Below are 27,516 nucleotides of genomic sequence, written 5' to 3' on the forward strand. Positions count from 1 at the left end.
CTTTTGCACCCCACAATTGGAGGCTCTGGTGTGCAAATGGTTTAAATAATGCTGGGGTTTGTGTCTGGTTGGCGCTGTATAATGCTGGGGCTGAGGTGACTTAAATATACAGAGTGTGGGCCAGTCTCGAAGCCCTTTCGCAGGCAGAACACCCACTGAAATCACATTTAAGTGTCGTCAGTGAAAGCTTTGCCAAACAAATCATTATGGATCTGACCCCAAAGTTATTACTACTAAATTTCATATGTAAGCCTTTCATTAGAGTGTTTTTTAAGAATGGAGTACTTGAATGAATCCTGGAATTCATTATAACTTTAAGTTTTTAACAGGGTCTCAGCCTCTTAAACTACATTTTCCTTACTAAAACCAGTTTCTTCCTTTTTGTTTCTTTCTCCTTTTTTTTGTTCCTCGAAAAGAAGTAGAAGAGATACTCTGTGGCTCAGATTTATTTTACCTTAGGCAAGCAACCTACTGAGGTGCCTAAATTAGGAACTTAGTCTTCCAGCCTCTCCATGTGCACAGTGGAGAGGGTTATATCCAGAGGGGATTTTGCTCAATGTTTTCTTTTGGATGTGACTCTGTTATGCCCAGGGATGGTGTAGCGTGCACTGGTTTAGGAACCCTGAGGGATGTGGTTGGTTGGCAAAGGACCTCTATGATTTATGATATGAGTTGTATATAATTTGTTTCAAAATACCTTTTTAGGAGCTAGCAGGTTAATTTTTTGTCTGTCTTTGCTCCATGGATGATGGGGATTTGCAGTAGAGCTGTGCTCTTTAGTATAGAAAATCTCATGTTGTGATGGGACCTTTGTGAGGTCTTCAGTCTCTCTTGGTCTCTTGTATGCTTTATGTCTCTGGCCTTGGTCCACTTCTGAAGGCTGCAGGTTTCATTCTGATCTCATGAAGTGTTTTGTGAGTTGTGATGTGGACTGATGGATTATGTGACCAGATGCCTGCAGTGCCTGGCTGCTTGTAGCAGGACTGGCTGAACCAGGTGGTCCCTTCCTGGCCTCAGATCCCAAGAGAGGGATTTTCAGCACAGACTCTGGATGTTTTATACTTTATATTGCGAAAATTGCAGTAATCCAGCCTTCTGCTGTTTAAGATACTGAAGGAACAACAGCAGAAAGGGTGGGCCATTAGGGTTTTAAAGTCTTTACATTTCCAACTGCATTACATTTTATTTTATATAAAATATGGTTGATAGAGGTAGTAGGAGCACCCTTAAGTATGCCTCACATATCCTAACATCATATTTTCACCTGTTTAGTTCTGGCCAGCCTTCAGTCATTCAGACAAAAAATTTCCGGAGTGTTTTTCTTGCTTCAGGCAGAAACCTCTTGGAAAGATTTTCAACAGAAGAACTCCAACTGTTTTTAAAAGAATGCATTACAAAAATTTAGAGAGATTTGTCAACTTTATTTAGCCAATCATTCCTTCAAAGCATTGTTATGCCTTCAGGGAGGAGTCAGGGTGCTTTTTGCAGCCCAGTGGAAATTAATACAGATCTACCAACCCACCAGAGTTGGTGAAAATTGTTACCTGCACATGCTCGCAAGAGCAGGTTAAAGGTTTGCTGATACAATCACTGAATACTCCCACGTTATAAAAAGGGCTTCAACCTCACCAGCCTCTGTCTGTGCCTGGGGTGATGATTATGATGGGTGGTACTGAACACCCAGCTGGGTAGGTCCGTGATTCCTGCTAGCTCTGCTTTGTTGGAGGAAAAGGTATCTGGGTGTTTAATAGTCTTCCAAATTCAGTAAAGCTTTATGCCAAGGCATACTTGAGGCAATAATTGAAAAATTGCTACTGTTTTACTAGTCATCATTCATACAGTTAATTCCAATGAAGCTGAGAGTAGAATTTATGCTTTAGTCCTTACACTGCTCTCAGGGGTGCCAGGGTTGAGAGGTGTGATGCCCAAAGTTTGGGAACAAGGTTCAAAAAAGAACTTCTGTCTTATACGTTTTTTTCTCCCAGGTTGCAGGAGACTATATAGGATTGTACTGATAATTCTTTGTTACTTTAAAGGAGCAACTGTTGGAATCTTGACTTCCGTAGAGGGGATGGATGTATCTATTTTGTTTAAAAACAGCTAAGCATAAAAATACTACTGGGGAATTTTATGAAGGCTGCAATAAACCAACAAAACCAAGAATCTAATGCATGATATGTTCAAGCTGTTTAATAAATCAGGATAACACAGGTTGATGACTTGAGGGTGATGGCAAGACTAAGGTTATGTCTTAGTCATTCTGCAGGGTGGGAATGAAGTTACTGCTGATATATCAGCATTGCTATAGCCAGAGTCTAAAGGCTTCATGGAGTTTGCGTTACCTCCTCCCATTTTCTTGATCTCGCAAGAAAATTATTTATAATTTATAAGGACATTGAGAAGTCTTGCTTCTCCCTATCTCAAGCCCTTTTAAAATATTAATCTTGCTCAGAAAACACAAAATAGTGAGAAGTGCTTTAGATCTTTGCCTTCTCAATCATGATCTTTGAGAGGCAACAGGAGCTTTTCTGAAAGGGAAAATTTATATTTACACAAGTAAGGTGGAAAGGAAGAGGGAAGCACTTTCCAGCCTCTAGTGCTGGCCAGGTATGCAGGCTAAGAAGTAGATCAGGATTGCAGCAAATAGGTAATTGTTTGCAGAGTGTAAATGACTGGGTTGTTCTTACAATCTTTCTGCTAATTTGTTGTGCTAACCATGATAAAGAAAAATATTTTGCCGCCCTTCAAGCATGCATTCACATTTCACACCCAAAGGTGCATGTTGCCATGGATGTCCTTGCAGTATTTGTGATACACTATTTAGCATTTTCAGCCTCTTCAGATAATTAGGATAGTCTGTGTAGATTGTCCCTTAACACTACGACTGCCCATCTCAAAGCATGCTCCCAACAAAAATGCCACTAATTAAAACTTGTGTGAGTGGAAATGTCATCTGCGACAACTTCAGTCTCTTTATTTTGAAGAAAAACATAAGGGTTGTTAGAGTTATCTAAAACAATTAAGCAGTTCGGGATCCTGTGTTATAAAACTGTAGATAAGAGTTAATCAGTGTGACAAATTATAGGTTTGTCTGCCTGTCAGATGGAATTAATGGTGGGTGACCCAGGGAGTTTGGGTGCTGAAGTGAGAAGGAAGGGCTCCAGTGTTTCACTTTAATGTTTATCTTGATGTGCTGAATTTTTTTCAAAACACTTAAACAAAAGAGACTGAACTTGAGTCTATATTTCAGGTTAATACTTTGAAGCTATTTTTTCCCACCATTTCTGTTGCTTTTGATCAATTATGAATGTCCTGATGTAAATGCAGAATTAAAATACTAGGCTATTTTCTTGTGCATGATGTAAGGTCCAAAAATTTTTACCAGATGACTGTTCTGGAAGAGGAAAAATGAAATACTTGGGAAAATGTAAGATAATAGAGTATTTTCTGAAGCATATATCCCTGCATGTGATCTGTAAAATGTAGATATCTAAGTGTGAAATATGGTATCCATCACCAAATGTGAGCAATGAGCTGTTGATAACGTTGGTAGCTTTACAAAAAATATGAGGCTTACCTTTCTATATATGCAGCTTTTTTGCTGATTTTTGTTCGCTTCATGCAGAATTCACAGAAATCCCCATATTTTTTCAGTTTTCAGTTCTTTTGAAGGGTTTTTTTTTAATTGGGGAGGGGTTTTTTGTTTGTTTGTGGGTTTTGTTACTTTGGGTTAGTTGGGTTTTTTTGGGCTATCTTCTTTTTTGGCCCTGAAGATTACCAGATATCGTCTGTCTTTCCTGGGGTGTTCAGCCCGAGCTCTGACAGAATAATGCCACTGTTGCTTTAAGCCCATAGTGTTGCTTTATATAGATCTGGCCTGATTTATAATGTTGCTTTAAATAACAATAAGAGTGTTCATCTCCCTTTCAGAAAAGGTTTATGACTGATCTCTGCCTGGCTCGGAATGTTTATTTTTCTTAAGTTGCCTCACTGCAAAAATGTTTTGAAATTGAGAGTCCCAAGCTGGTGATGGGGTTTATGCATCTATTGCTTGTGCTCTATGCAGCTCTAATCCCTTTAGCACTAGAAAGCTGTGGTTTTGTGATGGACCTCACATAGATCAGGCTCAATTCTGGTATTTCTGTGTCTCTTCCCTATCGGTCATCCAGTTTTTAAAACCGTATCATTGAACTGATCTATGGGTGTTGGCAAAACCATCAGAAGCCTCAGTAAGATTTGGTTACTGCTCCTAGTCCTTTGCAATAACACAGGCTTATTTTCTTTTCTCCATAGTTGATGATGAAATAACTTTGAAATAAACAATTTGAGAAAAAGCCTTTCCACCATCAGGGATAGTGACAGAAGTGAAGGGATTCGCAGTAGATTGCTTCTGGATGTTCTTAAAATGCTATGCATCAGTTTTCTTAAAAATGTAAATTTTAAATGTAAACCTTAAAATGCAGCATCAGCTTTCTTGCTTGACTTTTGCTGGAGCCATGTATTGATTATGTATTAAGTTGACAGAGGCCAATGTAAAAATCCTTTCTAACCACGTACCAGGAGCCTGTGGGGCTGTGTTGTATTCTGTGTGGTGGCTTGTGCTTTGAAAGTGAATAAATAATGCCAAATATGGGAAGAAGCATGCACGGGAGAAGGGATTATATGAAGCATATAATTTAGGACATGGAAGAGAAAGCTCTGCTCTTCCCCCTCTGCCTAGCGTGGTTGTCTGGTCTGCCCCATGTCTGTCTTCCTAGTGTCACTTTCTGGTGACCAGGAGAAGGATTAGATTGCTCCTAAAGCTGAGTCATCACTCTACATGCCACTTTTCAGGAGACCTTCCTGGACAAAGGGAGACAGAGCAGCAGGAGGATTATTTGCTTGAAATCACCTGGGGCTTTTGTCACTCAACCTGTGGTAAGGAAATGGTGTCTACCCTGGTCACAGGGCAGTGGGCAAGGAGAAAGTCATGATATGGGAATGATTTCTGATCATTTATAGAGATGAGGAGGGGATTTTCATGGAAAGAGAAAAGTTAGCCAGTCCTTGAGGCTGTTCAGAACATCTGCAGACAGATTTGTGGCTCTAAGGGCAGGTGAAGCATGAGCTTTTCCAGACCAAGGGCAGTGTGACTTACAGTGCAGAGATATAATCAAGGAAGGCTTACCTGCTTTTCAGGGCTAAAAGTCTCATGATCAGGCTGTGGCTAGAGGAATTTTGGTGGGATCTTAAAAAAGAGTGAGGAAACCTTTAAATAATGTTCTCCCTTTCTAGGGAATGTCTTCCTAGGTGGGGATGCTGAAATTGCTGGCTGGATGGGAGTATACCTGGTTTCAGTTGTGGTATGCACTTAATGCTGCGCACATTCCCATCGAGTATCAGTGTCATTCCTACCTCCTTGCCCGAGCCAACTAATTCAAGACTGCAGGTCTTTGGCAGAGCTTTGCGAATGTGTATTGAACCTCTAGACTTGGTGTGTTTGTTTTGTAAAATTACAATAATTAAAAAAAAAGGTAGATGACTATGAAATTCAAGGCAAGAAAATGTGAGACTCCCTAAAGAATAAAGTAAAATTAAAAGTATCTCAGAAGTTTAAGATGGAAAATTTGGTGTTCTGTTGCTGTGTTGTGGGGTTTTGCTCCTTCATTTGAAGTTGAATAAAGAGGAAAGCAGTTCAGTGCAGAACTAATTAATGTACATTTCTCTGGGGTTGAGTGATCTGTGTTCAGTCACACCTTCTTCAGGTAACTCAAGTGCATTAATCAATGATCATCTTTCTAATTAAACTGCTGAGTAGAGAGTTAGAGGATTTAGAGGATGATCATTAGTTTTGTGTAGAATCAGTGAATTAAGGGAAAGTAGCGTTAAAAAGATGTTCCTTTCTCTCATAGGATCAGTCAAAGGTTAGGCAAAAGGTCAGAACTTTTGTTCATGTGTTGCCTCTGAAATGTAAATCATCAACAAAAATAAGAAAAAAAATTCAAGCGCTTTCAGAAATATGTTTTGAAAATAGCCAGAAAGGTGGGGAAAGAAATGCTTTGGGTCATCCCAGACATACATATCTGCTTGGCTCTGTTCTGCATCTGACAGAGCAGGGTAGATCCTGAAACTTGGCTTGGGAATGGGAAATTTCCTGAAACAAACACCCACCACAGGGAAGTGAGGTCCAGCTTTCCTTGTGCAGGCAGTTTCTGCCTTCTGGGCAGAGCTGCATGCTGTGGCACGGCCCTGCCTTTGTGGACAGGCTGAATGGAGGTGCTCAGTCAGTGGTTCCTTCCCAAGGACCAGAGGATTTGCTGCCCATGAGCAGAGCTGAAGCTCAGTGTGCCACTGGGCAGCCTGGGCTCCCAGGAGTTGGTTATATGCTGAATGTGTGAATATACTCTGTTGTGTCCAGTATGACATGTGGTGCATTTAGAGTTGTTCAACAGGGCTGAAAAAGTGGTGGGATTTTTTGTTTGTTTGTTATCTGTAAGCAGGAGCAGCTTTCCATGGTATTACATCTGATCTGCAGACTATCCCCAAATTTCTGTAGGGGAAAGGGGAGGGATGGCAACCCAAGGAAACCATGTCCAGCAAACTGATGGACTGCTACAGACAGCTGCAACAGCTGCCACGAGCTATTCACTGGTTGAACACAGATGTCACAGAAGAAGTTAAAACCTCTCTCATGATTGACAAGGCAAGGTCTGGATGTATATCCTATAGACCTATTTGCAGTGCATTTTATAGGAGGGCACTGTGCTGTACTTGGTTTAGCTACCAGTGGCTAACCCTCAGGGGAACCACATGAATAATAAGCGTCACTTCTCTGCTCCTGTCTTGAAAGACCTGTTGAGGTTTGGTAGCAGCTCATACCTCCTTTTCCACACAGATGGTGTACTACAGCTCAAGGGAATGGAGGTGTCTGTAGAGTTGTCTTCTGGAATTGCGCAGCACCTCGTCATTGGATGCTGGCTTTAACCTGGGGCTATAGTTTATAATGATGATGTCTGGCAACCCAGCAAAAAATCCCAAAAAACTCATCAGTCAGTGTTTGCTCCCTGCTTGTGCAGACGGCACCTGCCCTGAGTTTGTACAGCCCTTCCCAGATCACAGCTGAGGAGCTACATCTGTGACTTAAGTGTTGCTATTGTGTGTATAATGTAATTCACTCTTTGTTTACAGTAGAGCTGGAAGGGCCCATGGTAGCTTTGTACTAAGGACTTTGCTTCAGCGCCATGCCTGCTAGCCATTTGCTGGTGTTTATTTTTGTGTACCCCCCTGTTCAGCGGGAAAATGAAAATGTGAGTACAAGATGAATGACAAACCAAAGTTGTTACCATAGCACATACTGCCTAATTTATGCTGTTAAGATTTTCACAGCTATGCCTACCTGTCCTTAAATAAATGACAGAGTCTAGGTGTTGCACATGCCATGTTTAGTGCACGGGACTTTTGTCCTTGTTAGTTTGCAGGAAGCAAAAATCCCAGTCTGGGATGTGTGAGGTTTATGTGACTGTAACTTTCTCTTTTAAGTACTACTTTTTTTTTTTTTTTTTTTTTTTTTTTACACATGAAAGATTGGGTTTTTTTCAAATTGATTCCTTAGGAAGTGCTTTGCCCTTGGTAGAAGTTTAGTGGGAATTGTTGTTATTAAAAACATTTGGGGGAAAGGAAAAAGAGAGGCATGTTGTAAGATCACTGGTATAAGATGCCTGTTTCCTCCTAGACTTCTAGAAAAAGATACTTAAATGTGTAAAGATCTGTATGTATGGAACAATATTCTACCTTATAGATTTTTCTTATAGTACTTCTTTTTTTTTTTTTTTTTTTTTTTTTGGACACATGAAAGATTGGGTTTTTTTCAAATTGATTCCTTAGGAAGTGCTTTGCCCTTGGTAGAAGTTTAGTGGGAATTGTTGTTATTAAAAACATTTGGGGGAAAGGAAAAAGAGAGGCATGTTGTAAGATCACTGGTATAAGATGCCTGTTTCCTCCTAGACTTCTAGAAAAAGATACTTAAATGTGTAAAGATCTGTATGTATGGAACAATATTCTACCTTATAGATTTTTCTTATGTTAAGCCTTGTTATTCAAAACTGTGAAGATCTGGGGAGATAGATATTGCAGATCTGGCAGAGCATTGCTGGGAAGTTTGTATTCACTATGGCAAACTTCCTTCAATGTTTGATGGGCTGCTTGAGGGGGAGCATTGTGACCTCCCTAAGAGGTCGCTAACTGGGAGTGCTGGAAGCACTTCAAAAAACTTGGCCCTCTACCCTGGCCAGGAAGTTTTCTTCAAACAGAGCAGGGTATCATCCTTAATGAGTATTCAAGTAAGACCTGCCTGGTAGGGAGCTCTTGTAATACTTTGCCATAAACTGGTTCTTTTGTATCAAAAGTAGTATACCATCTGCCTGCTATAAATGTTGTGTTCTTGTTTCTCCCTGTTCCAGTGCAGATAGAAATGTTTTAGCTGTACATTTACAAATCTGTGATGATTGAGTACTGTGAGGTCACCCTGGCTGTATCAGCTAACAGCCAGCTGCATTCCCCTGTAGTTATGGGCCAGCAAAAATCCAGGAGGGTCAGGTTTGCCCATGAGGGCAGAGTTTAACTCTGCATTGTTGAAATGACACGTACATCCTGACACAGGTGTTGCATTTAGCTGTGTACTAGGTGTCATTTCATGTCTATCAAACCATTAGTAAAGAAGCCATGTCTGTGAAGAGCTGGAAATGTGGTTCCAGCTGGGAAGGAAAATGTTCGAGCTGCACTCTTCAGTGAGCTGGAACATGGGAAGAAGAAGGATGCTTTTCAGTTCAGGGATTTTGCAGACGAGAGCAAGCTATTGCCCTAGTCTTTTGAGTCTTAGTTGCTGGTGCTCAGGAACTGGGCCCATGGTGAAGGAAGCCCTGTGTGGCTTTGAGAAGTGGATCCATGCTGTGCCATTGTGTAGGAAAAGGAAGTATGACAAAAAATAAAGGTTGGGCATGGTAGCAGTGCTATGAACTTTGGGAAAGATGGTATCTGTGACGCATGGTCACGACGGTGTTATCTGGATGCCATAATCATGGCACTTGAAGCCTTGTCCTGCAGCGCTTGGCTTTGTGTCTCTTACAGCCATGATTAGTAAGGCTTTTGTGGTCTGTGCTCTAAATGTTCTGGGTAGATACCTACACACCTTTCCCCACCAGCAAAGTAGGTCTGTGTATTGTATTTGGAATTTAACAAGTAGTTTTTTGTGTAACAACTAAGAATTAGTAGTTACATTCTCTTAGTTACATTTTATTAGTCACGTTTCCTCTTGGGCGTAACTTGCAGCCTGATAGTGCTTTTTACTTTGCTGGCCCGCTGTTAATTTGTCCATTTTGTATGGTAGTTATGCAGCTTGTATTATTTGCTATTTTGTTTGCATTTTATTTAATGGAACAGACTTTATTTTCAGTGAAGTCAGTTTAGGACTTTGCTCTAACTCCACTGCCTTTGGAAGCATGAGTATCATAAGATTCTTGTGTTAGTTTTAATTCTGTTGTATGTCAGCTTAACTGTTGTAGAAATCAAGATATTTTTGTGACAAGGTGCTGTGTGCCGTGAAGAAGCTGTTTAAAATCAGCTGTGCCAATTTGAACATCAGAGAAAACATTATAATACAGTCTGACACTTTGCAGAATGAAAATGACAGACTTTGTAGAGCATGAAGTTCTCCTTGCCAGCTTTTGGGAGCTCAGTTAGCCGCTCTACTTGTTCAGGGCACATACACTGAGGATGGTGTCGGTCTTAGCATTTTCAGGCAACATGGGCACAAGAGCAGCTGGTTGCTCCATATTGGTCTCCCCAAAAGTGTCTGGCTTTTCAGAGCCTGGCTTGGTTGGTGCAAGATCTTCCATGGGCGATCTTTGTAACTGATGTGCAGATATTTTGCAGAAGTCCTGGCTGGGATTTGATAGCAGCTTTAAATATGAACACATGGAAACAAGCAATCCTGTTGTGGTACAGGCACAGTTCGGGGTTAGTGCCACCACTGTAGAAAAGGACTGTGATGGTGCTTTCCTGTTTCAAGCCTGTTTTCCTGGTTGAGTGCTTCCTAGATGGAAACCTGGACAGCTTAGCAACAGCTCTTCTTGAAGCACATGGTTGTAATGTGTTGTTTTACTGGTTTCTATTATTTTCCATTTGTATGTAGAAAGAAGTTTTTAGCTGTGAGCAGTCAGTGCAGAATGCATAAGTGAGGTATGAATTGATTGGAGATGTTTCTAGTTGCTTTTTTTGCATGAGAGCTGTTGCCTTGTTCATAGGAGAGGTTAATGATGTAGTTGGCAGTGGTTCAGAACAAACCTTATTTCTGTTTTCTGTATCTAGGGATACAAGTGTTAACAAAACAATTTTTTTTTTTTCAGATTGCCAGCGCTACAAAAATAGGAACTTCCAGCAAGAAGTTTTTCAGCTCTTGAAGCCAAAAGGACACCTCACCCCCTCTCTGTGCTTTCAGTCATGATGCAGAGGGAAAGAAGACATTTAGAGAGCAAATAAATCATGCAAGGTTTGTTTGTTTATATTTTGTTGGTTTGTTTATTTCTGAGTGGGTAAATTGCATTATGAAACATTATAGGCCAAGAGCCAGATAGAACCAGGTTAAAATTTGTTTTAGTCCCTGAGTCTTAATGTTTTGTATTGGTTGGGTGTTTTTGAGGCTTTAGAATCAACCAATAGAGAACATCAGCACAGAGGGAAATGTAGGCTATGTGAACTGTTTCTTTCAAGGCATTAATCCAAATTTTAATGCCCATGACTTCAAAATAGGTTGTATTGACGAAGCTTCAGTCCAGACAAGCCTCCAAATCTGTAAACAGCAGAGATGCAGTTTTCTATACTTAGCAGGGAAGGGGAGGGGTTTGGGCTTTTTTCTGCTTAGCTCACAAGAGTGTTATGATGTGGTAAATTTATCAAAGGAGAGGGAATGGATGAGCAGTTTCTGGTGTAGAGCGCATTGTTCCAGAATTAGACAGAAAATTATCAGCAAAGAGAGCCCTGCTCCTGATGTCTCACCTAAAGGACAGAGTGGCGTTGCAGTTTAATTCCAGAGATCATCAGGAGTCTGTCTGCTGTAGTTAGAAATGTTGTGAATGGCACATGAGAGAGAGAGGGAGGTGCTTTGGTTGAGGGTTTGAAAGACCTGATGCAATTTACCTTATGATAGGGCAAGTTTCCTCCATCCTGTTTAGTTTTGTCATCTGAAATAAAGGGGTTGTTTTAGAGATTTTAAAAGACTCAATCATGATGTTTTGTAAACAGGTGATGAGAGCATTTATTCAGCTTTTCATTATTTTTAATTGCTTCAGCATTGTTTGTTGTTATTAATAGAAGAAACTTCACGTTGTTAATACTGTGCTATCTACTACGCCATATACGCTGCTAGTTATCACAAAATCCAGACTTGTTTGGACTTTGTAGCAGGAATCCACTGCACAACCCTGACAAAGCCACCTTTTAGGAAGTTTAGGGCTATGGGCAGTTTGTGCATCACAGGGAAGGAAAATGGTTAGACCTCAATGCATCCTGTTCATTCTCATTCCCCAGGAGTCTGTCCAATGCAATCAGATCCACTGGCAAGGGATGCAGTTTCAGAGGGATTCGGTCTCATTCCATGCTAGGACAGAATTGCTTTTCTTTCCTGACAAAATATGTCAGGGCAAAATTGTGCTGAATAAACAAGGAGAATCTGTTGCAGAGTTACAGGGGTTTTTTCCCTGATGGACACATACCAGGCAGGTGACTATTAGAGCTGATTGTTACATAGTATTCAAACACTTGAAAATTAGTATGTGTATTCAGTTTACGTAGTAACCCACTCATCTCTTTAAACAGTGCATAATGGAGCAGTGCTACATTTTGTAACAACTTAGAGTTTTGCCACATGCAAGGGATTTAGGGCACTGATGCACAAACATATGCACGAACCCTGCATTTGCCGTTATTTGGCTAGCAGAGTATTTGGTCACTTCTTCTGTAAAACAGGCTAGTTTTAATACTAGCTTATACATTCAGGATATGTTATAAAATGAAAATGGATTTGGAGGTGTGGTCAGTGTTCTGCTGAACAAGATTATAACAGGTCTAGAAGGTCTTCCAACTTCTGGAGTTTCCCTCCTCAAAAAGGTAAAGTAATACAAACAAACAACTCAAAAATAGTCAACTTCTAACTGATTTTGGTAAAAGGACAGCTGTGAACTTGTGCTGTTGGTTGATACAATTAGATTTACTATATTCCAGTGTGTTGTGCCATTCTTTATTGCCATAGGTTAAAAGTGTCACTGAGATTTTATGCACTGCAGCACTCATAAAAGTCCTAATTGGCTGTATTAGTCAATCTGCTGGGGGCTTGTGGGTTTTTTTGGGTGTTTTTTGTTTGTTTGATTGGTTTTGTTTGATCTGTTTTGGTAAAAGGAAGTATTGAACCTGATTCTAAAATTTAATGATGCTACTGTCTGTTGGGGCATTTGGTCCCACAACCATTGGAGCCTGCTGGTGCTTTTTGCCACGTTTCAGTGCTTTGGGAGGGGATGCGCCGTTTATTCCCTTTCAAGTTCTTAAGCTTTTTAGCAGTAGGTATGTTTTGTTTCATTTTGTTTCATTGTGCCCACATGCAGCTTTCCAAAAAGCAGTGAAAATCCAGGGTGAGTTTGTCAGGGGCAGAAGGTAAATTTGAGAACCACGTGAAGGCATGTAGGAGAAAATTATGGCATACAGATTCCTAATGATAAACATACCAAGAGCATCCTAAAATTATAAAGCAGTGTGGTGCATTAAAGCTCTAATTTGCATTTTGGCTAAGGCGTAGCTGCATTTTTGGACTATCCCTTTAATTCGGTTCTTTTAATTACCTGCTGATGAGTTCCTGTGGTGGAAGCAGCAGGAGCTGTGCCTGCAGCAGTTTCCTGGCATAGTGGTTTCTATCAGACAGAGCAATGGGATTCCTAAGGTTACTTTGAAATCTGGGGTCTCCTGCTGTAAACCAGCAGACTGACAAGAACAGGAATCTAATTAAAAGGCCCAAGATATTGAATAAAGCTCACAAATGCCATCTGTTCAGCTTTTCGACCTGAAATTACTCTGTGAATCGCAGTAACAAGTTTGATTGTTCCTGCATTTTTGTAGCTGAATTTTGTTACAGCAGCCACCCATACAGGCAGAGTTGTGCAGGTTGTGTTAGTGTTAGTAATTGCTTGGGCTTCCTGAAGTATTCCAGCAAAGTATGTTTGGGAAATAGTGCTGGATTAAAAGCTAATCTCATGAGGAAGGCATTGATACCCTACAAGGCCCTGCACTGATTTACCAGCCTAGAGAATGCCTGGAGAGGGGGCAGCACTCCATCTGTAGACTTTTGCAACAAATTGTTCCCTGGTTAATGTAATTAAAAGCAAGACCTGGTTATTTATCTCCTTTGCAAGTGAAAGTGTTACTCATGTGGTTGATTGCAGGAGAAAATGCCAAACAAGTTTGTAGACTGAGGAGGAAAAAAACCCCACCAAGTTTGTGATGGAATGATCAGGAAGCAAATCAAATGTGAGAAGAAGACGACCCACCAGTATCTTGATGAAAACTATGGAATGGAGTAATCTTAAAAACTCTTTCAGTAACATATAATGTTGGTACCGACAGTGTGCATTCAGCCTTCATACAAAAATGAAGCAGGGACATTGCAGAAAGAAACTCTGTGGCTATTTGGGCAAGCCCCCTGTGCCTGTTCAGGTGTAGTGTACAAGAGGAAATGTTCAAAACAGGCTGAGGAAGCAGAAGAAAACATTGGTGTACTGATGGAAGTCTTGTGGCCTGCTGTTAAGCTCTGTATCCAGGAAACAATTTCTTATTGACAGACAACAGTGGATAAACTCAGTAATTTCCTAAGAAACTGATTTCCTAAGAAAATCAATCTGATGTATGCATTTTTTGCAGTATTATCCTGTAAGAAATCTATAAGGCCCTTAAGGCTTCAAGGTAAGATAATATTACTGTATCCAAAGCCAGCTATCTGTAGTTACTGCCTACCCTTATTTCCTAGTTGTATGTTGCTTTCCCCATTTCTTTGGTGTTCTCTGTCACAACCTCATGCACCATGGCCTACACATGTACAGGCACATCCACAGCTGGTCTACACCATCAGCAAGGATCCCCAGCCTTATTAAAGATGACACTAAATGTTAGGTGTGCATGACAAAGTTTAAGGATGCTACCCTCCATCCACAGGGCAGCTGTCTCTGTTACGTGTATCCAGTTTGACACCTCTTTAAGCTGGCACTTCTGACAGACTGCTGGGATGAAAGGATCAAAATGTCACCATTTCCCTGTGGAGCTGTTGGCACCGTGGTCTGTGGACCATGGTACCATGGGAAGGGGGAACACTGCTTCCCAGGGGAGCACACAGGGTGCTGACCCGTGACCCCACTGGGATAATTAGCAGTGTGTCTGCTATCACTCTGCAGCCAGTGGGATGTAGCTCATCCATCATTCTGGAGAGCCCATCCTCCCCTGCTATCACAAGAGGTGGCAGGGGCAAGGTATGTGTCGGGAGTGCAGCTGATATGCTGTAAGCATTACCCCAGGGTTTTCCTGGTCTGTATGGCCAGGCCTTCAGCAGAAGGAGTGGTGCTCCGTGTTTAAGCACAGGAGCAGAAGGAGTATTTGTGTTCATATTTCTCTGAGAGGCATTTAACTGAGGTCACTGTTAGTCTGGATAGATGCTTGTTCTCCCATCTGAGCCTTAGCACTGTCATCAGCAGTCTGTGGATATCCTTGCTCAATGTTCTCACAGCTGCTGCTCTTTACTCAGAGATGTACATCCCTGATTGAGAATGGACTGTCATTTGTGCTCCACTATTCCGGTGTCCTGTAAATCTTGCAGTGTGATCTACTGGTGTATGTCTTCTACCCTGATATATCAGAGAGGTCTCTTTTTTTTCTTGAAATTATGTATATCAAATATTGCCTACAATCCTCAGCTGAATTTGCATATAGAGTAGGCTCTTGAAAACCATGTTATATTGAAGAATGACATTTTAAAATCATTGACTGTGAGTAGGCTCTTGAAAACCATGTTATATGTTCATATTGAAGAATGACATTTTAAAATCATTGACTGTGTAGTACAGGATAATATTTAATAGGATATCAAAATAGTCTCAGAAACTGGAGATCCAGAAAAGAAAATCATGGGTAGTGGGTAATGAGAATCCTCACTTCAAAACTGAGTCAGTATTTCTTCTTTGCATGCTCATGCCTTGCGCAGTTTGATGTCTTATAAGAGCGCTGTGGACAATATCAAAAAGCAGATTGTGGGGGATTTCATTGCTCTAAAGGATAACATTTAAGAAAATGTTGCCTCTTTGTATTTGCTGTTGCAACCAAACTTGGTGCTTAGTCCAGTGCTAATGTTGCATACATTTGTGTGAACCAAAATTTTAATCACTGTTCTGTCTGCCTGTTCTTGGCATTGAAAAAATAATTAGTAATGGAATTGATCAGAACAGGTGTGCCAAATATGAAGTTTTTATAAAATTAATATAAAGTACTTTTTTTTTTTTAAAAAAGGAAAACCTAATGCATATAATTCACTAGTACTGGAGTTCACTACAATTCCCTGTAGTGACGCTAATCTGGTAGATATTTCTACAGAAATAACTTCCTGCAGAAGTTGGTTTTCAGGTGGCTGGGCCAGTTAAGTGTTGCCTCAGCTTATTCATTGAGGCCTCACGTGAAAGCTCTGCTCTTCATACACGGATACAGCTGCTGTTTAGGTTGCCCAGAGTGGGTAGTTTGTGTATAAATAACAGCTGCCACTGGAGTCCAGTGTCTTATGAAAGATATTTGGCCTTTAGGTATATTTCTCCTGTTGGACTTACCGAGCCATGTGATTTCCAGAAATGCTGTTCCTTTGAAGTCTCCGCAGCATATCTGAAGAGGTGACAATATAGTTGCAAAACACCCTTTGGCTTGGGACCAGAGCCAAATGGTGCCACCCACGTTCCTGCAAGATCCCTTGCACACTGATCACTGAGGAACTTACCTCAAACCTTTAAAAAATAACCAAAAAAAACCAACCAACCAAACAAAAAACCACCAAACCCACCCCAGTTTTAGGAAGTGCAGTACTCTTGACTGAGTTGCTGCGAAGCTGAGTTTTAATGATCTTTTCCTGCACTATTAAAATGCAACTGGTGCAAGAGCTGCTGTGTTGTGTTTTGCTGGCCATGAAACAGTGGGAAGGGCAATGTCCAAAACTTTGTCACAGGGAGTGATAAATCAACTACCCAAGCACCGAACCCTCAGCTTGTTGGCATAGCAGGGGGAGGGCCAGAAATTGCATGGTCGAAGACATCAGAAGTAGTAATTAAAGCAATCTTACTTATTGCTTTAGTTTTCCATCTCGAAGCCTTTTCTGCTTTCTGAGTTGGCACAATAGATGAAATTCTGTTGCTATTGATGTTAGCAGGAAGTTTGACATCAGCTTTAATGGGACCAAGATTTCACTTACAGGTTTTGAGGTGGTTTGAGCATTAATACAGCATCTTTGTATTTTACAATAACTTGATTTGAAGGCAAGAGTGTAAGTATTAGGTATCTTTCTTCAGTTACCTTAAGAAAATCATATTTATTTTTGCAGTGGGAAGTTTCATGTAATTACAGCAAATTTTGTACTGATTTTTCTGAAAACTTCCTTTTTTTTTTGGTCTACAGGAAAGGGCGTTTTTACTGGCAGACTAACTTAAGAGAAAACTTAACACTATCTTGACTTTTAAGTTATACATAAGTAATAAAACAAGTATTATTTATTTTCTGCTTAGCTGACATGCTTTAGGTATTTCACCAGCTGTGTGACTTCACTGTACTTAATGGTAAAATTGGACATGAAAACTTTAGAGGAAAACATCTGTCTGAAAAAAAAGAAAAGTGTTGTGGAATGATATAGATGTTCTCCTGATTGCAGTCTTGAACCAGCCCTCCTAATTCCTCTAGTGGATAAAAAAAAGAATTACAAGAAATAATTACATTTGAAGTCAGTGTAATCTGCTTGTGTAGACTCCTGTGTATTCAAATTAGTATAGAATAGTTCTGCTCTATTTTCCATAGAAAATAATAGCCTAGGGATGCCTCACAGATTCTTAGTGTGTGACACCAATATCAGATATATTTTTTAATATACTATATAGAGATCTGCATATGTGACTTTCGTCTGTATTATTTTCCATTAAAAGGCTGTATTATTAAGGGTGGGTAGGAATTGTAGAATATTAAATAATAATGAAATAGTATACTGAGCTATTTCTTCATTTTCTGGCTGTTTTTAACTGGTAAATTTTACTTGGATGAAAAGCAGTTTTCTATAGTGTGCATTCAGTTAAACCCTCATGAGATATGTCCTAGCATTGCTTAATAAAATTCATGTTAAAATGTTATTGAGTTCATCTGGTTTCCAGGATGTGGTCTTCTGTTGCACGTTGGCAAACCTGACTGAAACACAATTATTTCTTTGCATCTGTTGATATCTTGCTGTAACATGAATAATAAGTGCTCTTGAGGACAGGAACTGAATTTTTGCTCTATCCATTACCTGACACAGTTGGAGCTTGTGGGAAGGGAACAGATGCTTTTGAGCCTTAGCAGAATAACACATGCTAACAGGATGTTTGTTATGTGAATTGTGCTAGGGTTAGTTCATAGAATCACAGAATGATGGAAATGTTTGGGTTGGAAGAGGTCTTTGAAGATCACCCTTAAAAGTCCACCCCCCTGCAATGAGCAGGGACATCTTCAACTAGATCAAGTTGCTCAGAACTCCATCCAAGCCTGGCCTTGAATGTTGCCAGGGATGGGGCATCTACCACCTCTCTGGCAATCCAGTGTTTTGCCACCCTCATCATAGGAAATGTCTTCTCTATATCTAGTCTGAATCTGCTGTTCTTTAGGTTAAAACTATTACTCCTTGTCCTGTCACTGCAGGACCTGCAAAAAAGTCTATTTTCATTTTTCTTATAAGCCCCCTATCATAAGGGAGGAAGAGGAGAAAGCTTTGGCAGGAGGCTTATTGCCACTTGGCTTCTACACGACTTTCTTTTCCCCAGCTGTTGCTGGAGCCTTCACCACATACTAATCTTCAGTTTTCTTGTTTTCACAGCTGTGGCAGGTCCCCCCCATCTGTCCATACCCACTGTAGATGAACCATGACAGGACTGAGCAGCTAGTACCCAATAAAGCATATTTCCAGGTCACAAATAACCAACTATTCCATACCTTGTTGCCTCGTTCATCCTTTTCTCCTCTTGGGACCCAGAAGCCTGGGAAGAGGGAGGCCTTTTTGGTGCTTGTTCATTCCTTGCGTCAGCAGCATCTGGGTTGTTTCAGGAGCTCAGCAGATTGCTGTGCTAGAGCTTAGGAAATGATTGTAAGATGTCTGTGTTGGTTTATTTCCCATGTGTCATTTCCTGTGATATTTCTACAGAATAGCCCTTTCTGTGGCACAGGCATAAATCACCTGTGCCATAATGCTTCCATAGAAAATGGAGCAGTGCATTATACACACAATGAGACTGTAGTGCTGTCTACTAACGCTATTAAATATACTTTATATAGTGGTAGGTTTCTGGAAAAACAAGAGTGAATTCCTCTGGGAGTAACAAAATAACAAATTTATGGACATTTTTGTCTTATTTTCTGATAACTCTATATGTATTTCTGTCTTTTGAAATGCTTTTGGAACAAGTTGAATTTTTAGCTAATGTACGTATTCTCTAGCTTTTACATGCTGTAATTTTTTTACTGTTGCCTTTGTCCTCACCAGAATATTTTTCATTTCTTCTTAAAATAATGTGAAATTAGATCAAAGTATTAGCAAATAGCACAGGATTGGCTTTTTACCCAGTATCTCAGACTCAGTATTTATCCAGACTATATATAGCTGATTGATTAAAGTGGTTTCAGGTTTTGTGCAAGTCAAGAAGCTATTTATGTGTGTTGGAATAAAAGCCATAGTGTTGAACAAGTTTTGATTATTCCCAGAAGCTGGAAATGAAAAGATATTTGATTTCCAAGTCTTCTGTAGAATCAGTAAAGAAAGATGTATTGTAAAATGCAGGAGATGAAGGGTGGGTTTCCTAAGTTCCTTGGATTTCATGGGGAAAAACAGAGAGAATGACAATATTTTAAAAATCAATATATTTTGAGGCCAGAAGGGATCCCTGTGATCATCTCGTTTGATTTCCTGAATAACACAGATTGTGTGACCAAATTTTTTTTCCTCCTAAATGCTACAGTGGGGATATTGTAACACGATGTATCAAACAAGGAGGCTGTGGAAAAGAAATGTCTATGGACCGATTCTTGATAGATGTTTCAGAGAGATGTTTATTTCTCCAGCCGCATGGCCGGAGCTCTGCTGAGGAACTGTTCCAGTCACGGGACCAAGGGTCCTTCTGCCCGCGCAGGGAACACAAACCAACCCATGGGAACGAGGCTGAGCAGGGGCAGGGAAACCCCGTGTCTGTGCCCTCAGGGCCCCTCTCCCAGGGCTACATGGTAGGGGAGGGACCCCGACATCTAAAGAAACATTAGTTCCCATCTTTTTGTTGAAAAACCAAAAGACTTCAGTCCTTGATAGACCACTTCATGACTGCTGTATTTCTGCAGTTCCCCCCAAACCCTGTTTTGCTTCTGCTGCCGTTGGTCAGTACTGGAGGCTGGTTCTCCTAACTGGACCAGTGAGCCTGGCCCACTGCATGCCCTTCCAAGTTCACTATGTGAACCTCACAGAATGTGCTGAAATAAGCAGTATATGGTACTTTACCAGCTTCTGCTTTTCTGCATGTGTTTTGACAGACAATGCACCACATGAAATCATTAAATTAATTATGCACCCTATAGGAGAAGATGCAGCAATAGTGCTTGGGGGAGTTGAGCCCCATCCACACCTTGGCCATCATTCTGCCTGGAGAAGCTCTCTTGTCCATGTACCCATCTCTCTTCTCCTTGTCTTTCCCCCTGCCTTTGACTGGGGATAAGGATACCACTTCAGCACAGCGCTTCTGGGTTTGTAAATGAAAACTCCCATTTGTTGTGGTAATATGCCCTATGTGATTGTTTGGACGTACTTTGCCAAGCAGTAGCAGGTGGCATTCTGCAGTAAACAGCCTGATTTTTTTAACTAGTTACCATAGCAGAAAACTGTAATAATTTCCCTAGACAAAGTCTTGGCATCACTGAACACTGTGGGGATTTTACCACCATCAAAGGGATCTGGGTCAGCACTCATTCACTGCTTTTTAATTTTTTTTCTTTCTCCCCCTGACCTTGGCAACTTTGAGGAAGATTTGCTCTCCTGGGACAGAGATGCCAATCTGATTGTATTGCTGAATGTTGCCTCCTGCAACAAACGGGGTTTTTAACAGTATTGGTCAGAACCATTTCATTAGTTAAAATGTTGTGAAATTTTAATACCGAGGTTTTATAACTGTCAGGATTTGGAAAGCTTAGTTAGAGAGTCACTGCTTCTGTCTAGACTGTAGAAAGAAAAGAGTGAGTGTTACACTGTGAAGTGGTAGCTTAGTTTTTGGCAAGAAGTAACAAAATGTCCTAAGAAAACTATCTTTGTCGTGAAGATCAGTTCATATATAAATGCACAACTGTACTGTCAGCTAGTGAATGTTCATTCCAAACACTTCTGCAAGGAGTGCATGGAAAATTTATACTGTGAATTTTCCCAAAATGTAGTCTAAATCTGAGAAGGCTATTCTAAAGCAATACAATATTAAAAAGTTTCAAAGCCATTAGTTTTAAACTGTGCATTATTTATATGGAAAATATTGCTTTTGCCTATTTCAGGTAAAAATTAATCCAACCTGCTGACACTTGCAACAATCATTTTTTGTTTCATTTTGGCACAGTCAGTTACTGGAGGCTTTTAGCACCATTGTAAGGGATAATAAGGTCATTTTCCTCCCACATTGCTGTTTTTTGCTAATTTGTCTGTATGCTTAACCTTCCTCAAGTAGCTTGGCCTTAGCTGTCCTTATACTTAGAAAGCTTTCCTTGACATCTTTACAAAAGCTTCCTCGCTGAAAATCAAGCTGATTGATTTCTTATGTCTTCTTGATGAGGCTGACCAAGAGCTGATGCAAAATCTCTTTATACAAGCCTTTTATATACAGAAAGAATATTCTTCATTTTACTTTTGTTCTCTTTTTCCAAAGAGGTTTGTCCTTCCTTTTTTATTTCTTCAAATTGTCTATGTCTTCTTTTTAAATAACTGAACAAAGTAATTCTGTGAAAGTTCCAACAATATTGCTTAAAGAATGATTGTATTTGAACATTTTAACAAATGAAAGATTATTTTATTTTTGTTTAAAAATTGCTGGCTCATACTGTTTAGTGACTATATCTTTTTAGTTGTAGTGTCATTTCAACTTTCCTCATGTGTGCCTGAAAAAAAAAATACACTGAAAGGAAAAAATAAGACTAACAACACAAAAGTAATGATTTGCACATGGAGAAGAAATGTAAATTAATTGCTGCTTATTTAAGAAAACTGTTTGAGCCATTCTCAAAGCTCATTATTTTTTTCCACACCTGCTGTCATCATTATGTTTTATTCTGTGACTATTTATAAGGCAGGCTTTCCAGCCAAATAGAAAAATGTGGATTTTGTTTTGCTTCACAATTGCACCAATATGAAAAATACAGGATGGAGCTGTTGTTTTTCTGGTGAAGATCAAGAATGTATCACATGTTCAGAGGAGCTTATCACCCCAAATCAGCAACTTAATTTGTAAATACACAGTGGGGATATTGCTGGATAAGGAAAGGAAGATGGTAAATGAATGAAGTTACAAAAAGTTGTAATACATTACCTGTTTAATTGGATGATGGGACTTACACTTCTGTACTTGACTTCTACAAATCAAATCTCCCTCCTTGCACTTCCGAGGAGAATGTGGCTTTTGGATGTTGTGCTGCTGTAGAGTTTTCACATGAAAATGCATTCAGACATTTTTGGTTAAGATAATGGAGCATTTGGAGACAGGCTGTGCAGGATCGGGCGTGTCAGGGAGGAGCAGTGGTCCTGGGTGGGGTTCCTGCTGGAGCTGGAGCTGCAGCTGGTGCCAGGGCCTGCCTGGATCACCAGATAGCAGCCAGGAGCCATTGGAGCATCTGCAGGAAAGGGGTTCCCTCCCAGGTTTGCCCCTCTGGTGCTGGCATCTGCTGGAGCACCTGTTAGATGGGCTGGGCTGGTGGGAAGATAACCCTCTTTGGAAGGTGGGGTGCTCAAATACATGAAGAGTTGTCTTCTGAGTGAACTACTCTTAACGTCCTTAGAAAAGGACTTGGCTGTGGCCTTCTCCCAAGTTCAAATCTTTGAAGTGGTTGTGGAAGGGTCTGGTGTAAGGAGTGCAGGCAGGGCCAGGCAAGCAGCACCTTGCTCTCTCTGTTCTCCTGTATGACATGGTTGCATGATGGTTTGTATCACCTGCAGAGTTCTCCTGCTCCTCTCAGCTGGTGGTTAGGACCTGTTTGTACTTGGCATCTCTATTTTCAGGGTGACAAACACCCGTTGACTTGGGCGTCATCAGTGCATTTAGCCTAGGAAACTTTCTGTAGCAGGGAGACAGCTAGCTACAAATAACTTTGTTGCAGGGGAAAACTGATACTGATTGATTGTCTGATTTCAGCGCATCAGTGAATAACTCCGTAATAACTAGTTTATATTCACTGCCGTGTTTTGTTTTCTGTAATAAACTGTTACAGTGGAAGAAAACCTAGCTGTTCAAAGACTGCTCCAAGCTAGCTTTGATGCCATGGCACAGGTGGAATAAAGAAATGTAACAGAAGTGGATGCTCTGCTAGTCAGGGTGGGCAGAGGAACTTGGAAGTCCAAGGATGTGAGTGGAAGAAAGCCCACATAAATCTGCAGGATGGCAGCATGGCCATCCGTCTGTCTTGCAGGCATGGACCCAGGACATCCTCAGCTCTCTGTGCCCGAGAGATTGGTAGCAGGCAGCTGTAGCAGACAACGTTACTCATCTCCTAAGGCATGTCACATGGACTGTGAGAGTGATGCAGTGAGATAAGGGAGTGGGGAGAGCTAGGCGGGTGTGATAGCTGAGGATGTGTGACAGAGTACCTCCCCTTTGACAGGATCTAACCCCACTTGCAGCTCATGTTCCTGAGCATCCAGCTTCAGAACAGTGCCTGCAGCAGAAAGCTACTGCTGCTGGTGAACCAAGTGGGGCATCACCTGACCTGCCTCACAGGGATAACTGGATGGGTTTTGGGGACTCATTATTGGGCTGCAGTCAGAGCAGGAACAGGGATCTGGGGAGTCAAGTGGGGTGGCTTGCATGAACCAGAGGAAGCAGGTTTGTATTAAAGAAGAGACACATCTGCAGGAGGGAGAATGGGGATGAAGAATAGTTGTATAGCAGATAAAATTTGTGATGTTGATGCGAGAATAATGGAAGATAGGAAGAGGAGAGGTGATGGAAAAGAATAGCTAGAAAAAGAATATAGGAAACATAGGAAAGGAATCAATATATGGTGTAGTTTATGTTTTATAATTATGTGGTGAGAAAAAGGTGACTGTGAGATTTATGTCTCTGAATGAGACACAGCTCTTGTATGTAATTTGGACAGCTCGATGGCACCCCCTCGTTGCTCAGGTTGTAACATACCTACCTGAATTGCTACACCGGGTTGTGTCCATGAGGTATATATGTTATTTGAATTTTCAATTAGGCTTTTCCTGACAGAGAGGTAGCTTTTGTGTAGTAATGCCTGTATACAGATGTTTCTTATCTTCTTGGAAAAGGAAGTAGCAGACTGATTTCAAGGCAGACAGGATGCACTTATCTAGTGCTGTCCTTTTTTCAATTACTGCAAGATGTGCAGCTTGTCAGTAGAGAGGAAAGGCTTATTTTCAGGAAAAGTAGCAGTTAAAAATGTCAATGAGTATGTTATTTGGATTAAAAAAAAAAAAACAAAACAACAAAACAAACCAAATCTGAAACAATCACGCAGAATAGATTGCATCTCATATTTTCATGGCAAGAGAGGAGGCATGCACATATTCTAGCTGCAAGAAGAGGAGAGTTAATATGAGCACCCTGCTATCTCTGACACTTATTGAAAAGGAGATGAATTAGTCTCTGAAATGCCTGCGTCATTCCACTAACTGCAGCAGGAACTTGGAGTACTGGTTAATTTACCAAGTTAGCTCTGATCAAAGAATATGAATCCCACCCTCTCCCTGCCTGTCACTGGAGGTGCCCAGTGCAGAGGAGCCATCCAGTGGGTGTCCAGGCAGTGCTTTGGGAAGGTTTGGGTTGTGTGGCAGAGCTTCTGTCTCTGAGTAGGAGTGAATACTGGCTCTCATGCACCATTTAATTGCTGCACAGATGGAGTCAAAATGGCATCTCAGGCTGACTTCTCCATGGTTGTTTATGGCTTGTAGCGGTCTCAGGAAACACTGCACTACTAATGTTGCTGAAATTCTTGGATAATGCCATTTCCGTCACTTCGGGAGCCATTGTTCTGGTGTGTGAAGGGCTGCAAAGCATTTGTCTGACACAGGGACAGCACAGAAATGGTGCAAAGATGTAGTGGGTTTGGCGGGTTTTTTTAAGCTTTAGTTTTCTTATATGTTTTTGCTTTGTGATCTATCACTCTCTACTTGTTACAGGGCTTAACCAGCAGAGTTTAATCAAAGCTTTTGGTTAACAGAGATTTTTTTTTCTTTAAGAAGTTTGAAAATTACCAAGGTGACATCTTCCAATGGGTTGTTTTTATGGACCACAGCAGCTTGTTGGTATGTTAGCAGCAAACATAGATCTGCACATAGTGTCAAGAACCTGATGATTAGAACTGATCAAGGAGGTTCATACATTTGTGGTGGACTCAAAAGAGGAAATCTCTCCCTTTTTTAGATGCAGAAAACTCATCTAGTATTACTGTGCAGTGCCTTCCTCCAAGTTATTCTCAGTAGTGATACAATTATCAACATTCACAGTGCTAGCAAAAACCTTCCCCCAGCATTCCTGTGAAGTTGTGAATCACACTTCTGCTGAGATGCCTCTTGATAGACTACATGAACTGTGGTAGAGATATTTAAAATGAATTACAGTATGAATGTGAACACAGTGTGACTTATGAGTTATATTTTATTTGCAGAATATGTTATGTCTATTGAACTAATGCTGTCACAGAGAAGGGCTTACCTGTTGTATTTACAAGAGGTGGTCTTGTCCAGTTATCTGGCTGGACTTGTCAGACCTGCTTGTTAATCAAACCCTCTTAACAGACAGATTAAGTAATGTTCTTTTCAATTCGATGTTGGAGAAGGTTAATGTAACCAAAGATGCAAAACAGTGGTATTGAATCTGGTATATGAAGGCAGGAGCTGCTTCCCTCATAGGCAGGATTTTTAGCAAGTCATTACTATTTCATTTGTGTTTTCCACTTTTGTAGCTATGGTTTCTCAAATCTAAGTCCTTTAAAGTGAAATTAATCTAAACCCAGAATGTGGGTGGTTGTTGTAGGACACTGATATTTTCTCATTTGCCTGGCCAGAAGTGGCTGTGTGCAAGGCAGCCTCCGCTGCCTGCTGTGGCTGCATATTTGAGCAGGCATGCGGGAACTGGATGTTTCTTCTGAATTGTTTGGAAACTGACAAGGACATCATGAGTCTGAATAGATGATGTGGCTTTATAGTTTACTTCTGTGAAATACTGATCAAAGCGATAGCTTTAACTGTTGCAGGCTGTCTGTCTTTCTCCTTACCTCATGAGATCCTAGAGCAGGATTAACTGATGTAGTTGTGGTGCTCAGAGGTACAGTATTTGGTTGGTGGGGTAGTGAGTCTTCAGCTCTTATTTTTCACAGACTGTCTGGTTTATAGTGCAGTTCCCAGGATGTTTTTGTGCAGCTTGGACAGAAGCCTGGGTGGGCTGCTGCGCCACCCCCATGGTGCAGAAGTGCTGGAGGGGTAACGAGGTGTAGAGGAGCAATCCTGGCCTCAGAGTGTTCTGATGGGCTTCTTGCTTGCATTTTGCTGCAGTCAGGAGTTGGATATCTGCTACTGTGGCCGTGTTGCTTCTAGGCCCAGCCTGGGGAGGTCTGTAGTGCACCAATAGCTTCTGCTTTCCTTTCCAAAAGCCAGCTCTTGGGTTCAGGTAATAGTGCAAAAGTGGCTGTGGCTGTACCCAATGTATAGCTGGTGACCGTCCTTGGCTTAGAGGTTGCTGCCTGTTCCTCTAATTGGCCTGGCTCCTGATCACTGGGAACCATGGTCCTCCTGCTGTGGGGCTGCTCAATCAGACTGCAGAGAAACAGAGAGAAGGAGGGGTGGGCAACAGCATGAAATGTCTTTGTTTTAGAGACATATAAGTTTTGATGGAAATTGGACTTGAGCATTGTTGCACATATAATTAAGGAATGAACAAAAAGTAGTTTTATTCTTAGTGGTGTAGCTTGTGATGCTGCCAGAAGTGAACACGGACTCCTGTTGCCAGAAGTGAACATACAGCAGGAGCACAGCCATGTGGTCCCATGGGAGCAGCAGGTGAGTGCTGTGCCAGTCACAGGGCTTGGTGCCACCAAGGTCCTGAGGTACAGCTGACTCTGTGTGTCCTTCCCTGCTGGGTTCCAGGTGACAACCACAGTCTCTTTTTTTCCTATTTCATCTCCTCTCTCTCCTCCTCGGTTCCTCCTCTCTTTCTCAAGTATGTGGGCAAAGGTGTTTGTTTTAGTGATTACTTTTTTTTTGCAGGCAACGGGCAAGGTGCTTTTACCCTTTCTGTGGACTTACTCAAAAGTCAGTTTCAGGCAGCGTGTTCTTCTAGCTCTGCTTAGGGGGGAAAACTCAATCTGTTCTTAGTACCCTTTGATTAGGCAATGCCACCAACTTCACTGCTCAGCACAAGGCTTGACTGGGTGGGCTGCATCCCACACCAACTGGGGAAAATGGCAATTCCACCCCAGCACAGAATATGCTGTTTTCTTTCATGTGTTATTTGTACCTCACAGATATTTCTCCTGGTCTGCGCCGTGCTGTTTTGTCGTCATGCTTTCTTCTGACTTAGTCAAATGTTAATGTGTAAGTCTTGATTAGTTAAAGCACTCAGGCAAATTTAACTGAAGTAGAGCTTGCCTTTTCCAATGGCAAAACAAATCATGAGGCAGTTTGAATGGAGCCAGTGTGTGTCTTGCTCAGAAATGAAGGGTCAGATTAATACTTGGCACACTGTTATGGTTTTCTTTCCTTTTAGTGCTTTTGGATGCATCAAATGCCTTAATATGCAGCAGGCACCATCAAAAGCTAGCCAGATCAGTTGAGTAATTTCAGCAACAAGTTTCCAGAAGACTGTGGATCACCCTTAGATGCCTGTTATATGTGTTCAAAAAACATTTTCCCTCTGCTTCTCACCTGGCAGCTGGAAATGTGTTTTGCCTCTGGTTAACTCTGCAATCTGGCTGCTTAAAGGAGGGCATCCAACT

General features: G+C 41.1%; 1 protein-coding gene across 3 annotated transcripts in view; it reads left to right on the forward strand.

Moving 5' to 3' along the window:
• The first annotated feature begins 10,382 nt into the window (after positions 1-10,382).
• The window catches only part of TIAM2 (T-cell lymphoma invasion and metastasis 2), a 138,436-nt gene continuing 121,302 nt past the window's right edge, over positions 10,383-27,516 (forward strand). For all 3 annotated transcript variants that reach the window (XM_017739480.1, XM_017739485.1, XM_017739481.1), the window contains exon 1: positions 10,383-10,525. The gene's annotated coding sequence lies outside the window, so the exon portion shown is untranslated. The remainder of the gene's footprint in view (positions 10,526-27,516) is intronic.

The sequence above is a fragment of the Corvus brachyrhynchos genome, unplaced genomic scaffold (assembly GCF_000691975.1).
Source record: "Corvus brachyrhynchos isolate BGI_N302 unplaced genomic scaffold, ASM69197v1 scaffold14, whole genome shotgun sequence".
In the NCBI taxonomy this organism is placed as follows: domain Eukaryota; kingdom Metazoa; phylum Chordata; class Aves; order Passeriformes; family Corvidae; genus Corvus; species Corvus brachyrhynchos.